The 17,856-nt window shown below is 52.2% G+C and overlaps 1 protein-coding gene across 2 annotated transcripts in view; it reads right to left on the reverse strand.

The window, feature by feature from the left end:
* Positions 1–17,856, reverse strand: part of baz (par-3 family cell polarity regulator) — a 250,546-nt gene that overhangs the window by 174,588 nt on the left and 58,102 nt on the right. The window lies entirely within an intron of this gene.

Raw genomic sequence — 17,856 nt, forward strand, 5'->3', positions numbered from 1 at the left:
GCATAGCTGCTGCACGTGTCGACGCGCCGACAAAGATGCGCAAAGTAGCCCGCCTGACGATAAGAAGAAAAAAAGAACACGTAAGGAAATTGCAGAGGGTCTGGCCAGGGAGCGCATTCTTCGCCCGATTCAATCCCCGGCAGCGACTGGCAGGAAGGGGGATAGCGTGCGCGCAGAGCAGCAGGCTGGGCTACTACATGGACGCAGCCGGCAGGGCGTGGGAACAATGAAGGAGCGACAAGAGCGTTTACACGAGCGCCGCAACAGAGAGGGGAGGGAGATACTACGAGGAGACGGGACACGTCTGAAGGCGCCCGTCGCCGCCGCTTGGATGCCAGGGGCAGCGCCCAGTTCTTCAGTCACCCGCAGAGAAAAGCGCGAGGACGGCACGTCGTCATCTCCCTGGCAAGGTGCCTCCTCCGTGAACGCCATGCCTCTCGCTTCAGCGTCCACGCGCTCCAAGCGAGTTAATTGCGTACAGCGTTGCGGAGGCTGTAGCTGACGTTAGCCAATCAGCTGCGTAATTCGCAAAGCGTGTCGTACATGAGGAGGACCCTGGGTTGACCGGTAGTCTTGCACTGACTAGCCGAGTCTACAAACGACACGGCAGAGGCGACCGGAATCCGGCCCCTCAGTGACTGATGAACGGGGTTCACTGCGTAATCACACTGCAAAGTTTCGAAGAAATGACCGCGCGCTGGTTTCGTCTAGTGGGCTCAGTCCTTGCGTACAGCTTCGTATTGGGGCCAGCGCGCTTCAATGTCTCTGAAGTTGAGAGTGTACAGAAGTCCTTGCAGTACACATGCAAACCAGTGAACTACGGTCGAAGCATCTTTAAACTTATCTTAAGAGGGCTCTGAACCACTTTTTATCGAAGTGGATAAATAGATTTGAAGTTAAAAGGGGCTATTTCAGGAAGACTTTGCGGCAAAAAGTATTTCAATGCGTTCAGTAGAAGCGGGGTTATCGACATTCAACCACGCCATTCGCGGTGCTTCCACTCCTTCTTCAATGCCTTGCACTGCGAATGCTACGGCAGTGCGCGGCATGCCCACAACGCTCCGCCTACTGAACGTCACCATGGCACGCAGTTCAAGTTTCATTTTGGATCTTAACGTAGACGCCACTAGTTCCGATTTTGGCGCCTACGAAGCGCCAAACTGGCCAAACGCGGTTGTGCTCAGCGAGCCGCAGTGCGCTTAGCCAGTGGACTCGTCGCGGCACCTAGCGGCGGCCGCGGTATCTACGCTACGTAGCAGACCGCAGGTACATGGAACTGCAGTGCGTATGCGCAGCGTTTGCTTTGTACTCGACACGGCTTGAGTGCGTGCTAGCGCTCATATGCACCATGCAGTCTAACCATGCTACGTGGTACGGACCGGCTTTGTTCTTCACCAGCTTGTTCGACGGATAGTAGTAAGACCCAACTTACGCATTTTGAAGCGCTATCAATAAGTCTGCCAAGACGTCTAAGTAGGAGCGGTGTTGGGATCGGCATGCAGAGGTACTACTCTGCAAAGCTATTTCAGCCTGCTGCACGCGCTTCGATCGACCTGCGGTGCTGGCGCCCTTCGGAGAACCAGCGAGGACGACAGCGTTAATCCACCATGCGCCTCGTTCGGAGAATCGGTGACGGCAGCAGGGCGGGCCACATTTGGCACCCAACGTATTGTTGGTTGATTTGCCGGGTCATCACGGTCTCTCTGCAGCAAGAGCTTTCCCTAACAAAAGGGGGCTTTGCGGTACGGGGGCCCCAGGATTCGTCACAGTCTGCTGACACTCGTGGCGACTACAGCAGAAAGGCAGCTCTGGAATTTAGAGGCGCAAGACAATGGGCAACCGGCAGCCGCGCTGCGGGGGTCAGCTCGGGGAACCGACGCGACTTTCAAGACCCAAGATAATGGACAACTGGCGGGTCAACTTCGATGACTGGTCGAACGGCTCTCTCACCTAGGGAACTATGGATCAATGGAGCGTTTATAAGCAGCTGTTGTCGGCTGCTAGAGGGTGCTCGTCGTCGTGCTCTGTGCTCGTGTTCGTACTCGTAAGCTGTGTGCTGTATGTTCGTCTTGCGTGCTCCATTTGGGAGCCACGCTCGACTGTCGAATGTATCTCTTGTTTAAAATGTAAATACTGTAAATAAATCATGCACGCCTAAGTCCCGACGAAGAGTCAAGGTCATCCCTACAACTACGACCGTCAACTCTAATATCTGGTGGCAGCGGTGGGATCGTCCTCCAAATCTTACAACGGCCAGGAGCGGGCGCGCGCTGACAAGAGTGCGTGCAGTCTAAGTTTAGCGTGGTTCGATGCTAGTTAAGCGTTCAAAATTACTAGTCGAAGTTAACAAGACCTGACGGCTACGACACCGAAATAAGCAGGGCGGCCGAGCGTGAGCAGACGATAGTCGGCTCCTTACGGAAGTACGTAATTATCGAAATTCGAAAGCAGATTTTAGCTTGCTTCAGCCTGTTTATTAAACTTCGTCAACAGATACCCACAGTAACAGTAGGAAGAAGTGCATTGATGCAAACACCCTTCTTGATTGATGTCAGCTGTTGACCGTAGCAACCGCGTATGGGAATCTGCTTTATTACGAAATAAAGCGTCCAGAAAAGAGTGAGCAGCAGGCTTCTGTTGAAGAGAGAGCGTTGGCTGAGAGAGAGAGAGAGAGAGAGAGAACTTACTTTAAATAATCCAGAGAGGTCGGCCTGAGCTAACGTGCTCTAGCCTGCTACTCTGCACAAAGGGGAGGGGGGAGGCTGAGGTGTTCACAGCAGCGCATATTATCCGAGGATTATGTTTTTTCACCAAGCCCGAAAAATAGTTCAGGCCACATTTAAGAAGTAGTGCAAAATATCACCAAAGGGCACTTAGGTTAAAGTACCAAATGTTGCTCTGCAAAAGTATTTGTGAAATACCAGAACGCTCGCAAAAATACGTAAAATACAGCAGCCTAAGTAAGGTAGTTGACGTACGCACAAGAATGCAAGACATTCACTCCCCGAATAACGTACGCCAGCGTCGACAACACTGCGCAGCTTTAGTCGGGCGAACTACGGCGCAATGCGAAACGCAGACCCGCCACCAAATGTTAACTGCGCACACAGCGAACTAGGGGCGGCGGCCGTTCAGCCTGGCTCAGCGCCCACCTCCGCACTTATAAAACGTCCCTGCATACGGCTCACTACTCCTCACCATTGCCTCCCTCTCTCGCCCCTTCCTCCCCCGCCCGCAGCGACCCATCCCCTCGCCGCATACCTCGACGACAGCTCGACGGCGCTTGAAAAACAGCCACCTGAGCTGCCTGAGCGCGAGAGCAATTCGACGCCCGCGGTTTCCATTCTTCACGATGCGCGCTGTTGGCGACGGCTATGCGGGCGAGCGGCGGCGGCTATGCGGCCCGCGTCCGGTTCAAACGCCCGGGCCGCACCGCGAATAGCAGTTTCCGTACCGCCGCCCGCGAGAGTCACGGTCGGTCATGTGTCGCGGGGAATATGCGGGTGGATACGGTGTCCACGAGACTGGTGCGTTTCGCTTTCACGTGAGCCGAAGTTCGTGGAAGCTTGACGGACAAGTGCGCTTTTCGGAGAAAGCGGGCGTCCGCTATACGTATCGATCAAGCCGTAGACACAGAACCGCCTGCAACACTGTGACACCACTTTCCATCTCTTCTGTATTGCCCTCCTTTAATCCCCGACATAATCTGAAGGGAAGGGTCTGCGGGCAGTGAAATATCCAGCCTTCGACAAAGTAGGTCACTGAGGTGCTCTACTCTCGGCAATCTCAACGTGTCCAGTACAAATTCAATTAAAGAGTATAATAGAACCCTGACGAGGAAGACGAACGATCGAACAGCGCACGAACTCGTTAATTTGCTCAGACAGGGCCGCGCTCGCCTGTACTTTACGTATGGACGCGAACTCGAGTGCAGTCGCTCAGCGCATGCGATGCAACGTGTCGCCATGCAAGAATGCGCATTCTTCGAACCGCTAAATAACTTGCCGCATAAAAAAAAAAAAAAAACGAAAAGAAGAAGAACATAAGAAGACTCGCCATCCCGGCCCTGCGAACGTTGATATTGCAAAACCACCATGCAACTGCTAAGGGAGATATGCAACGCTTTATTAATGATTTACACATGCTTCTTTTGAGCTTGTTCTTTGTTGAAACGTATGCTGTTCTGTGTGTTGTAGGGTGATTTCAATGAATGTGTGCACTGTTCGTTTCACTTTTCTGAGCGCTTGTAGCCTCTGCCACACGGGGGTGTACGATCCATTCCATTTTTTGCATGGTTACGGGGGTATGAGCCATTGCTGATGATGATAATTTTGTTCACGGACGCACACGAAAAATACCGACCATCGAGAAGCCAACAGCTTCGCTGTAAAAAAAGGACGGTTATGCCAGCGCGTATATACAGCGTCATGTGGCATCGGATCATGTGCGCGCTGCAGGGGCGGTGAACAAGTGCGCAGTATCGTCGCGTCGGAGGAGGGTGCGGTGCAGCGCAGCTTTTCCTCAATGCATTGAACAAGCGGTTTTTGTAGAGCCGCTGCAAGGTTATATGGCAGAGAAATAAAGAAACAGAGAGAGAGAGAGAGAGAGAGAGAAAGTCAACGCATACGGACGCGGGAACAATGCGCGCCAAAAATTTATTCGCGCTCGAAACCGCGTGGAATGGCGAAGACATGCGCGCACCAAGCGACGGCTACGAACCGTGCGCACGCTACGTAACTCGGCGCAACAGAAAATTTACGGAATCGCTGGCTTCGGCTAGAGGGAATCGAGAGCAGCACACACAGAGGTGCACACGCTCGGCACACAATGGCGGCGACAATAAGCGCGGCTCGTGGGGCCAAAACAAGTAAACTAAGGAGTGGATGAAATGGAGGAAGCAAAGAAAGGAAGACTTCACTCGATCGCGTGGAAACAAGGAGGACGCATATGACCGGACGGGGTGATCCCCCCCCGCAGCCTGCGCATGCCTAAGTCGCACAGTGACCATCAATTCGGAATCACAGATGCCTAGGTTGCATGCCCGATGGGACGGCGGTGATACATTTCGCCTTGACCCAGAAAGACTGCATTGTGCGGATGCTCTACGACGTTCGTGCCAGACTAATAACGCGGGCTGAAACATATGTACAGGCAAAGGAGGGCACCTTGCGCGGCATTAGCGAGAGACGCGGGTTAGTTTGCCTTCTTGTGTTTTCTGCGACGTTAGCTTTTGCACACGAGACACGTACGTGTGAGGACAAGAGATAAAGGAGGACGATTAATGAGAAGAGGAAATAAAGTCGGGTGTCACGACCGGAAGGGAGTTTAAGCGTCTGTGCGTGGGAAAAAGTACGCAAGACGCGTTTTCATTGCGTGCTGCGCAATTCTGTATAAAAGAAAGCCTGCGCAAACAACCGAAAGCTCTTCAACACTGAGTTTATAATATTGACTCCATTATGGCTCACTGCTCACGGATATATATATATATATATATATATATATCGAATGTCAATTTTCAAGCGAGTGAGTATGTAAGTATTTCATCTGGTCGTTCAAGAATGTTAATGTCGCTTTTATAGATCGACCTTACCGAACAAAACGACTGCAACTCTTTGTCGAGATCTGCGGCGCCACCGCAAAAGTGACCGAGCTCTTGTCAAATCGCGTACATACTGAGGCTCTTGTAGAATTCCCTAAGGCCCAAGAGAGCGAAAGGGGCAATGTTCCACGCTCTCCTCAGCTTCGGGATACCAGTCCTATGGCTGCAATACATAAGCTTTGCTAGAGTTTTTGTCATTGTCAGACCGGTTTCAAAAGCCTCTGACAAAGACCACATGATCAGGATACAACGTCTCGGCGAACGCAATAACGTTCGATCTGGCTAACCGTATTTGCTAAAGCTAGCTATGAGAAGATCGAGGCGGAAAGGAGAAATCACATGTACATATATGCTTTACAGGACGTGAGTGGGGCGACGCAGCTAAATGAAAGTCTGGGCCAAAGACGTCATATGGCGGAAGGATGGCGAATCCGGAGTTCATATAGCGCGCTATATACGAAACAGATAAGCACGCACAAACAAAACACACCGTTACGCTCAGCTTGTCCACTTATAGTGGGCAAGCTGAATTTGGCGACCCGTTCACGAGACTGACCGACTGAGCATCCCAAGGCAACACGTGTACTATGCATATCCGAGAGACACGACGCCCTAGTGGAGGGCTTCGATTTCAATTACGTGCAACCAAAGATCCTCTACGTGTACCCAAACTTCAGTATTCGAGCATTCCTTATTTTTTTTCTCCCCGCCGGAATGTGGCTGCCGCGACACAGGAGAGAAACTTCGGTCTCGTGCTCGGCAGCAGAACGCCACATCTACAATGCTACTGCGGCGGATGATGCACACGGGGTTCACCGCTGACACTTCAGTTCACCACGGTCTGACGAGCACACAGACTTTAAAAAGGCAGCCGCGCGCAGGTGGCCTTGGCTGGCGTCGCGCCACACAACTTTTTCGCACGCTGCCGAGCGGATTGACGCACACACACACAAACTAACTAATACGCCGAAAGCCGTTTCTACAGTCGACTCACACGGCGTATACACACGCACGGGCCTCCTCTTTCTTCTTTATACGAGAAGGAAATCGGCTTCGAAACAGTGAAAGTCCGTATGCGCACTCGTCGCTCCCTCAAGGTTTCTCACTCCTCACCCTTGAAAGCTTGCGCAACTAAAAGCCGGCCCTTCCTCTCACAAGGCGCGCGCAGAGAAAGCATGACGCTGTGCCCGGACAAAAGGATTCAAGGAACCGCATCGCGCTGGAAGCTTTTTTTCCTTTTAGAATTGCGCCTCTTTGCGAGTTGCCAGGCGGACAGGCTCGTTTCTACCCAGCCGATATCTTCTAGACGAAGGGCGAACATGCTCGCTGCAATAACATTCGGAAAAAAATGTCGCGGAAGCTTAGAATGGTGTTCGAGCACGCACGCACGCACGCACGCACGGAGGCGACCATGAAAACTCCGATAGACAGAGCACCGCAATCTGGGGAGACAAAGGCAACTAGAGGGTTGCTGGAGTCGCTATATATAAATGCTCAGCTCAAGTGCGTGAGCCCACCACGCCCGAAGGAAACTCCAACCATCTGCGAAACAAAGAACACGGGGGCTGTCCATGCCTAAGCTACCTGCGTAATGAAAGGTTTCGCAGTTACACGTGTGATACAGATAAAGGAACGGCGCGGTGATACATCTACTGCTCATGTGGGCCGCCGCGCTACAGCAGTCACCCGGTGTAATCACTTGGCCTTTCCATCAAACAAAAGCCGAAACGTACAATTTTCTCGACAGAGCTAGCACGCGCTCTGCGCTCCACGTCGCTAGAAGCCAGTGGCGCCAGGAGGGCACTAAATAGCAGCCGGGACGTGACTGAATCCATTATTGTACAACTGCAGCAAGTTTCACGAAGTCATAGCTTTGTTCGTAGGCGCAATACTCGGCTATTCACTTCAAACGTACACAGATGGACAAGGCAGTTGCCGACGGGGTAGTTGAAGAGCTAAAGGAGAGAAAGAAAGGTACAGAAAGGGTTACAAAGCTTTGGAAATACTAAGTGTCGCTGGCACGCACGTGGTGGTTAAGCCAGTCTTTATAAAGGTACTTGTGGACGGTCCAACGCGCACAATAACGCTGCTTACGGGTTGACGCATACATACACAGATGCAGGTACTAAAGCACGCACTGGGTCTATTATTGCGGTCTTGCACTTAGTATTGGTATGTTTTACCTTATACACCAATATCTGTACAACTAACGCTTCTGTGCTGTGTCAACTATCAGTGGCGAAAAGCTTCGTATCACTGACAAGCACTATATCGTGAACATCTATGAGGAGAATCAGTAATACAGCAAGCTTTTTCGTAATTGGAAACATCTGGAACAGAGGCCCGAATAGCGACAGTTCTGCTTAGAAATCTACATGGGACAAGTAACGTAGCCCAGCGCAACAACAATGACTAATAGGTATCCAGACGTGCAGTGGTACGCGACTGCGGAGCCCGTCTCTTCTCCGCAAGCGAGCCATAACGATCGAGTTCCATCGTTCGGCTAAGTTAGCAATCGGCGCTGTTTCCTTATTTTTGCAGCGTGGTAATAACAAGTGGCGGCTAAAAATAGTGGAAAAGAGAGTATATGCTTGCTGCACCTTCTACGAACGTGGTATATACATATAAGCGCGCACGCCCACGGGCACGAATAGACGAAGAGCGAGAGAAAGCACGCAGCTTCCACAGAGAACACAAGCCGCCGCATGATGAAAGATTCGCGTATCAAGCCGCGCGCATGGTCGTCTCCGGGTCGGCCGCTCCTCCAGCATGCACGAGCAGCCGGGCTAAAACACAAGTGCGGCGCGGCGACTCACTACACAGTGCGTGCGTGCCACTGAGGGCCCGGCCGAAGTGGCGCCCAGCAGCCCGCGGCTATATGGCCGCGCAAGCGGGTAATTGCTGCATGACTCAGCGCGACGTCTTCAGCCGTGTATATATATATACATGCACGCCGCAAGGTCGCGGAACCTAGCGCAGAGACTGCCAGAAGCCAAGGATAGGAGACGGTCCAGAGGAAGCGACGAAGGATGGAAACGCAGAGGTCCTGGCACGGAGGCCTATACAATGCACGCACACGTATGCGTAATGATGCTCGCTCGGAAGACACAATGAACCCTCCCCTTCGCATCCAGCGCCTCTTGATCTTTGCTTGTTCGTTTACTTCTGCCGTACGCGCGACACTATATGGCTGCTGGCCCAGAGCGCGCACGTACACGGTGCACCGGCAGCCCTATTGCCGCCCGCCGCTGCGTCCGCGACGGGGCAATTATTTTATAGCTGCCGCAGCGAAAACGCAGGAAAGTGCATCGCACGTGCGCGCACGCGTGCGCTATCCAGTCACGCGACGCGCGCCGTGGTCCGCTGCGCGCGGATTTGCGTGGCCTATAGCTCACATTGGAGGCTGACCAGAGAAACTGTTCTTCGCCTGCCTCGCTCATATGCTAATCAAGTGGCACCAAAGGCAAGAAACAGTCAATTACGATGCACGGCTGGAAAGACAAACAGATGCAGCCGTATACACTACTGCCGGCGACATTGGTTACGGGTGCCCGTGCACAGCGTGACACAAGCCCGAGCCTCAGCTGCTAAGACACAAAGCAGAAATAATGTGTATGAGAGAGAGAGAGAGAGAGAGAGAGAGAAAGAGAGAGAAAGAGAGAGAAAGAGAGAGAAAGAGAGAGACCCGCATTCTCTTTTTCGACACACCGAGATAACCCAAGCAAGGGATGAAGCGCGGGGCTCGGCAACACCCCCCCCCCCCGCACGTATACGCTTGCACCTGTGCTCGGAATACAGAATGGGGGAACGCACGCGCGCATCGGAGTCGCACTCGAGGCCCTCACACACGGAGTACGATGACGGCGACACGAGCGCGGTGCGCCAGCCGCACCTGTCGCACGGATCAGCTCCGCCGTGCCTCGTTTACTTCTTCTCGCGCATTCGCTTACTCCACCGCGGCCATTTTCTTTTCCATGGAAGTGAAGCCAGAGAGCCAGCCATTATTACCAAGCTGTGCGAGGCTTCTTTCCCTTTCCCACAATTTAAGACAGCCCCTCCTGTAAGGAAATAAACAAAAGAACAAGTGGGCCCCCTGGTTCCTGCACAGTGATCCCGAACGGTGCCCTGCACTACCGTCGCACCGTGACGCACCTTGACCTGCGCTAATAGCGCGGCCGCGAGTAATGCGGGCGAGCGAAGATGCGCGCCATGGTGCTTGGTTGGACAAAAAAGCAAAAAAGAGAAAGACACAGAAAGAGCGACAGGTGGTGTGGTGGGGCACCACACAAAGGAAGTGAATAAAAAAAAAACGCGAGGTTTGGGGGGGGGGGGGGGTCACCAATTTCTACTGGTCAGTGCTGACGCAATGAGTCTAGATGCCCCTGATTTCATCTCGAAGGGTGGCCTCTGCTTGGTACCACATGAAAAGGAACACGCCCCTCTCGTGGGACCCGGAGAATGGACGCTCATGAACTTCGAATTTTGCAGCGTTTGTCCGCGGCAACTGCCATCGAATAATTTGCTTTCATTAGGACGCACAACGAACTCGGGGTCTTCGGCAGTAATGCTTCTGTAGCACCTCAACTTTCTGTTCCTGCTAACACACTGCCGTGCCTCTGTCGATTAGTGGTAAGTGTGAAGGCAGTTTCGCTGCAAGCATATGTTATGTCCCGGGCCGTTCCTACAGCTAACGCGCAGCACTAAAAAGAAAACTGCCCGCGGCGACGATACACACAGCTGCCGTTGGACTGACTTTACGTACAAGCAGGGGCACCTTCTTGCGGCATTTGAAAACGCGTCCCAAACTGCATTATTGTGCCCTCTGACGAAGCAAGAGCCTGGTACATTGTGTATTGGCACGCATACGAGCACGAACGGTCACGCATGCGCAAAGCCATGCCTCAACACTTTGTGCCGTGTTATTGACCGAAGACTAATTAATTAATTGCAGCTTTCCCACCGTATCTCTCGCCTAGCTGTCTTCTGCTCGCTTAACAGCCCACTAGCCTGCATTGTTATAGACTTCGATGCTGTCTCCCTGAAGCTGTTTACGTCGAAATTCGGGTGCTCTGGTAAATTATCATACTCCGGGTCGCGAAATGATTACGCACCGCAAGCCGTAACGACGCTTTACGGTTCGATGTACGGTCAATCGTAGTGCGGTTATCTGTATTCTTCGTTCAGGACAGGCCGGCAGCATCGTTAACATTAGCAGAGGGAGCAAGCAATTATAACACATATCTATACATTTCGCTATGCCAGTTCCGTAGAAAAGTGAGAAAAATGACTGCATTTTCCAACAGCCTTGGCAAAATAACATGATAGACACTCTGATGTTAAAAGTAGCGCACTGCTAATAAAGCCTGACACGCATCCCCGTGATACAGGCGTCACGGAGTACAGTCATCATAGCAGCGCTTCTGGCGATGTCTTGTGAGCTTTGTTCAAGGCGAGTGAGCAGAACTCTTATTACAATATGCTGCCTGTACTCGGCAGTAATGTATTTTTCATAAAACAGTATTTATGACTTTCTCCAACCGAGAATGCCCGTACAGCCATGCATATGTATAGAAGACACATTCTTGGCGAGCACAAGGTCGCGGGATGGCCACAACAGGTTCACAATGGCTTCAGCACACATTGCGTTCGGCAGCGCCGATATAAAGTTTCGTACACTGGCGACACGGGACAGTACAAAGAAGCGCGCATAGCGTATTCCACGCGCGGTCCGCGGCTGACGTCACTCCCGTTACCGGGAAAAGTTTGCAACTCGGGAATCCTTATTTAGTGTCGCGAGAAGCAGCTCCAAGAGATCTCGGCGGCGATTTTTTTATGTGTGTCCGGGAGTGTTTTACGACTCCTTGGAAGAGCAGGCCGGCAGGTGCGCAACGCAAGCGATGTGCTCGCGCTCTTCTCCGCTCCGGCAAAAATGCCGCGTGACTGACAGGCACACAAACGCACGCACGGCCCGACGGCTCGCGAGGCAGGCACACAGTCGATTTCAAGGCCCCAGCGTAGTTCGCCGGCCGCCAAAGTTCGCCGCAAGAAAGGAATGTCGCTTTCTCCGGAAACGCGCGCACTCCCAACCGCTATACGGGCGCGCCCGCGACTCCGTCGGCGTCGTCGGAAACAAAACAAATAAATTCTGGGACTCCGTGTTCCAAGTGCGAGCGAGTTGTCTTCGAGCTTATAGACGGCGGTGCGAAGTAAAGGGGAATCTCTCGAAGAGCGACAGCGCCTTGTTTCGCTTTCAGTCAATCTGCACTGAGCGAGGTGCGTCTTCGTTTGCTAGGTGCGTGCGCGTCAAAGGCGAAATAACACGCTCCCCCGTAGCTGAGTGGTGCCCATTGTCCGGTGGGTTCCATGGAAAATGTCCTAAGATACAATCTCTGGACAGAGAGGCGATGGCTTTAACAGAAACAATTGGTGTCCCTTGTCGCTCCGCACCGTCAATAGCAACGCCAAAAGAGTTCTAAAGGTGACGGCATATCACATATACATCTATAGAAACCTTTCACGCTTTCAAGAGCTTCTTTTAAGCTGTCATATGTCCGGCTCACTGAGAAAACATGAAGGAAACAATGTGCCAAGCATTAAAAAAAGAAATGGCTACGTTTCGGTGCGCGCGTTTTGTGGGAGGCGCGGAGGAAGGCGTGGACACGTCATAGCCCCCTTTACTTTCGCTACCCCGTCATCATCCTCTTGGATGGGTCATGAGCCGCGATTCTACCTTGAGGTCGGTACAAATCCGGGGGGAGATCGCACTGGGCTCTACCCATGTCGAGATACCACCCCACTCCTCAATTTATGCGCTGCGTCCCGTTCGAAGCGGAAAGTCCGTCCTTATACTCCGCGTGCCGAATGAAGAGGGCAGTTCCTTCGCAGTTTTGACTATACATGTACGGGGTCCGCTTACGTGAGCCGAAATCATAAGCACACGAAAGTTATCGCAATCTCCCCGCGCCGGAATGCTACACTATCGCGGTAGCTATGGTACGGAACCCACGGCTTCGCGCTCAGCAGCCTGCAGAACGCGGCAGGTATAGCCTCTGAGCTACTGCTCGACCGGTGAGTTACTCACGGTCAGCTGGACGCTTTGCTGCTCGGTGTGCGCGCCGCCGTGTTCCGAAACATCGGACTTGCGAAAGGCCATTCGAGCGTTTCCCGTCGCGCATGTGGTCGTGCACCACGGATGTCGCCCCCGGTGCCGAAGCACGCATATTATTATTTTATTTTATTTCTTTGTCTCGTCTGGTTTGTTACTACATATTATTTTCTCATCTACGAGAATGCGCCCATTTCGGGCGCATTCTTCCGCACGAGAAGACACGCGGAACGCGGGTCGCCGCCCTTTCTTTCCGCCGATTGTGTGCGCGCCGCGCGCGGAAGCGAGGACACGCTTCCCAAGCGGTGACGAAACGGCGCGTACACGTGCCTATAGTAGAACGCAATCGCGGTTCGCAAAGAGATCGCAGCGCGCCGTATACACGTTACGTCACGTGCCTGCGAGCCGCGCAAGCAGCGGTCGCGCGACCAGCAAAGAAGGACATTTGTATGCACGAGCAAGGAAGGACACGGGGGTGCTCACTCACACAGCCTCACCCCCTTCCCATGCGTAAACGTGCACACCTGCCGCCTCTTGTCTTCTGCACAGTCAGAGTCGGCATCTGCAATTCATGACGGCGAGCATTTTGCTCACAAACTAAGGGGACGAGAACACGTGAATAGACAAGACACAGGCGCAGTGCTTGTATTCGTACGTCTGTCTCCACGTTTTTTCCCTCCCTTAGTTTGTGAGCAAAATATACCCGCCGTCGTGGATTCTGCGGAGGGGCGCCCACCCAGCAAGCAGGGGTGCGCAGTGTTTTCCAAAATGACCTCGAGGCACGGAAACCTCTCTAAAACGGCATCGAGCGAAACGCGGCTTCTGTGCGCCTATATATAAAAGCTACCACGACTGCCATGCCCCCTACCCCCTCCTCCTATTGATCGTCAGCAGATCTCTACGTGTACGAATTCTTCCGCACCGCGGTACGGCAGCACACGGGCATTTCCGCGTTTTGTTCTCTCTTTTCGTATATAGCGAGGAAATGCGGCAAAGCACGATGCCGCCTACCCAGAAGGACGACCGAGAGAGATATTTAACACAATGGGAAACACGTGACGCAGCTTTCCGCAAGAGAGAGCCCCGACCAACCACCCCGTACATAGCAATATCAAATAATGATAGACGCCTGTGAAATGTTGGAACGCTTTAGCAGAATATGTCCCGGAGAGATAGACGCTGGGCAGTTCCCCAGCCCACGGCCCAGTCTGTCCCATGGCCTGATACAACTGCGAGGCAGACGAAAGCGTTATTAGAGTTCGTGCATGATACGGGACTACGCAAGCAGGTTTAGTATAAGACCGCCGTTGCAATATATACATGAGCATCCAATCCTTCCCTTCTCCTCGTCATCACTAATCGGCATGCTTTTACCTCGCCCTCTCTCCCCACTCCCCTCCAGTCTCTTCGCCAGTGCAGAATATCAGCCTTAGCGATTCAATTTTATTTTATTTTTTCTCTAGTGCGCAGTAGAAACGTTCTTGAGGGGTAAACGAAGCTGCGGTATACGTGTGCAGCTTGACTGGTACCAGGAGCCTTCCTACTTGGCATTCCGTGAGAAAAAGAAAGTACTGAATAGGCAGTCTTTCTTACAAAGCAACCCGTAAGAAGCACGTGGGATAAGAAACCCAAAAGGTATGCCAGACAAACGTTTCTTCGCGCTGAACAGTATGACAGCATGACAAACAAGCTACAGCACGAGACAGTATTTTATAACGAATAACAAATATTACAACGACAATGAGGTGCACGAGTCAAACATATTAGTCACAATACTGTCATATCATATTAAAATATAATATCCAATAAAAAGTCGAAGGAAGTTAATGCGAACATCCAATAAAACAAAAGTACGAGGTATCTATTACATGTAAGTTTTACAATCAATACATATTTACATACTTGACAGAACAGTGTCACCCATCATCAAAACAGCGATATTATGTTTCAGACACTTAGGCCTGACCCTTCCCTCTAAATAAAGTCCGTCCATCCGTCCATCCATCCATCCATCCATCCATCCATCCATCCATCCATTCATCCATTCATCCACCCACGCACGCACCCACGCACGCACGCACGCACGCATATTACGGTCTTACGGCTTAGTGGAGACGCAAGTTTCCCGAGTCCGCCGTAGCCGCCAAGAATGACACCGAGGCAACAGAGAGCCGACGTTTAATTCTCTTCCGGCGCAGCGTGGGCCGTCCCGTACATCAAGCAGCAGTTTCAGGAGCGGCCACGGAGAGGCGTCTTTATCTGAACAGCCTTACGCTTCTGCCCCGACATATCGCGCAATTCACCTTGGTCCCTTTGTACTGTAGGCGGGGTGTATACGCAAGAGGGGCCGTATCGATCCCACGACTCAGAACGCATGCAAGTTGCACCAGAATCCTGACGGATGCATTGCGCGCAAACTCGGAACCGCGACGTGCAGACAGCAGCGTTACACACTTGACAAAACCAGTAACTATCAAACATCCACAAGGAAAGCGCTTTTTCGCTGCGTATAGAAAAACCGACTGTCCTGTTGAAGAAGAAAGAGAAAAAAAAGGTTTCCCAGTATTCTTCGATTACCGTGTCGCACGCACACATAGATGCATGCATGCACGTCGGGCCAGGATTCCCGCCGCAATCGCGATATGTCCACGTGGATCACGGGCGGAACGTGAATGCACCGAATATGCGTATACAACGCGCGCCCTTCCCCGCTTTTCGTATTCCTCGCAAACTCGCAGCAAGCGCTTTTCGCTCGAAACGCGTTCACGACAGCGGGGTCAGTGACGAATACATGGCAAAAGAGACGGGAGAGAGAGTGGGCGGGGCTTTGCACAGCCAACGGCGATGCGGAAGGAATCGGGCTTCATCCGTCGGACACGAACGACCCGCGGCCGCCGCCGAGTTTCGAGAGACACGCATCGCCGATCTCTCATCGGGCATGCACGCAACGAAATACGTCTGGGCAAAGCGATCTGTCGACCAGTTGGAAGGAGGGGGGGGGGGGGTGGGGGGGGGGGGTGGGGGGTCCGCACGATAGGGACGAAAGACGATATCGCGTGGTGCAGGAAAAAAAAGACATAAAAAGAAAGGACACGAACTGGCACACGGAATGAAGCGCGTTCTACGTTAGCGTCGACACCTGCACGGACGGTTTCCAAATGGCTTCGATACTTGGAGAGGGAGCGGGCTGGCGGGACGACCGGCTTCCGCTCTTGGTCTGTCCCGGAAACGTCGCCGCCGCGCAGACGGCAAGCATGTATGCTATACGGGGCAGGGCTTCGGATGGCGGAAAAGGGCGTCAACAATGCGAGAACGGCGGCGCACATACGACGACGGGAACGACTAGACAAGAGCTTTCCGAGCGCCGACGTTATTGAGTATTTTAGGCTTCTTGATATACTGCCGTCTTTTCGCCCCTTGATTCGTAGTGTCTTTCCCTTTGTAGACGTCGAGACAGAGAGAGAGAGAGAGAGACAGAGAGAGAGAGAGAGGCATGGAGGTTAACCAGAGGTAGTTTCGTTTGGCTACCCTGCACGAGGGGAATGAGTAGGGGCAGGTACCTTCCCGGGGGGGGGGGGGGGGGGGGGGGCGAAGCGCCCCCCCGCCCGAAACTAAGTGGCATACACCTCCCCCGCCTTCCCCACCCACGCCACCACTCCTCCCACACATTGCTAAAACACCGCCAAATCTTCAGACTTGACAGCTATTCGGCGGTCAACATTTTGCTGCCTTTTTCACTCCTTTTGGATGGCGGAAGTTATCGGCATCTCCTGAGCTATGAAAGCTAGCTTTCTCATCGATTCGGTGCCCGCGCGAATAAGTCGAGCTGCGTTCAGTTGTCACCACCTATCGCAACGGCCAGGCGCATCGCCTGTTGCTTCGTTAGTTGAACCTTCTTTGTTTAGACTGATCCGGGGACCAGGAAAGGGATTCAGTTCGCAGTCAGCTTATGCTTACGGAACGAGTTGCGGCCGGAGACAACGCCAGTTGCGTTTAACTTTTCCCTTTGCTTCATTATTTCCTCGAGTGACGGCTCGCCGCGACGCTGGCATATCCTCGCAACCATATACCCGTGACATAAGCTAGATCACGCGAAACGGCGTCCATGATCAAACCCTGCAATAATCGTTAAACCCATAAGCAATATGAATGTCACCCGTGACCTCGTATAGTTTTTCCCTAATTGTACAGCACTTTTCATGCAAAATTGGCAACTGGAAACAAGAGTCGCAAGCAGTTGAGAAATTAAGCGATCTACAAATTAAGGGAGAGAGCCGACGCAACAGCCAAACAGGAAGGAAAAAAACGAAGAATAGCAAATTTAACCGTTGTTTGGGAAACTATTTATGGATCAACATCTCTTTAATTAAAAAAGGAAGTAGAGAGAACGCCGCCGGAAGTGGAGAAGGATTCCGTGTTTTGAATGACGCTTTTATCGTTATCAGTCGAGCCGCCTGACGTAGCCACTTCTCTGCTATGCTTATGTGGGTGTTTTTCTAACCTTCCGATGCGGGTGCAGTACGTCTAGAACCGCAGTGTTCTCCGCTCTATACGCGATTGTATGGGACTGGCAGCCACGCATCGTTACGAAACTTCCCAAATAACAATACGAGTCGGTTTTGGCACCTAACTTGGTAGAGCAGTAAACGAAGGATCCACAAGAACTGTGATTGTTCCGCAAATATATATTTATCTGCATTTCTTCCAGAGCTAATTAAAAAGAACGCTACTAGAAATCTTTATTTTACACTTTCGCTTGTTTACTTGTTCTTGGCAGTGTCCTTCCTGCGCTTCTTTCCTGAGCCAGCCCCTTTGATGTGGTTCCTTGTTTGTTGAGCAAAGGTGAGGTCTATCTCACAGGCGTTACCTGTGAGATGCACTTTATTTCATTTCTCTTTTGTGGGTTTACGCGCTTTTATGGCGAACGGTGGGCATTATTCACCTTTACACCAGTAAGGGTACGTCTCCACCCCGCCCCCTCATTTAGTTGCACAGAAAAGTTACCTTTAGTTGCGGGTGTTGTTCCATGCAGTCGTCCATCTACAGAGAGCACACAAATAGTGTCTAAATCTATACTTGTCAGACATATTGTAATGAGCACATCGCTTCAGTGTCAATACAGCGCACCCTACTCAGGAATTTTGGGCATTGA

Source organism: Dermacentor andersoni, chromosome 2 (genome assembly GCF_023375885.2).
Source record: "Dermacentor andersoni chromosome 2, qqDerAnde1_hic_scaffold, whole genome shotgun sequence".
Taxonomy (NCBI): domain Eukaryota; kingdom Metazoa; phylum Arthropoda; class Arachnida; order Ixodida; family Ixodidae; genus Dermacentor; species Dermacentor andersoni.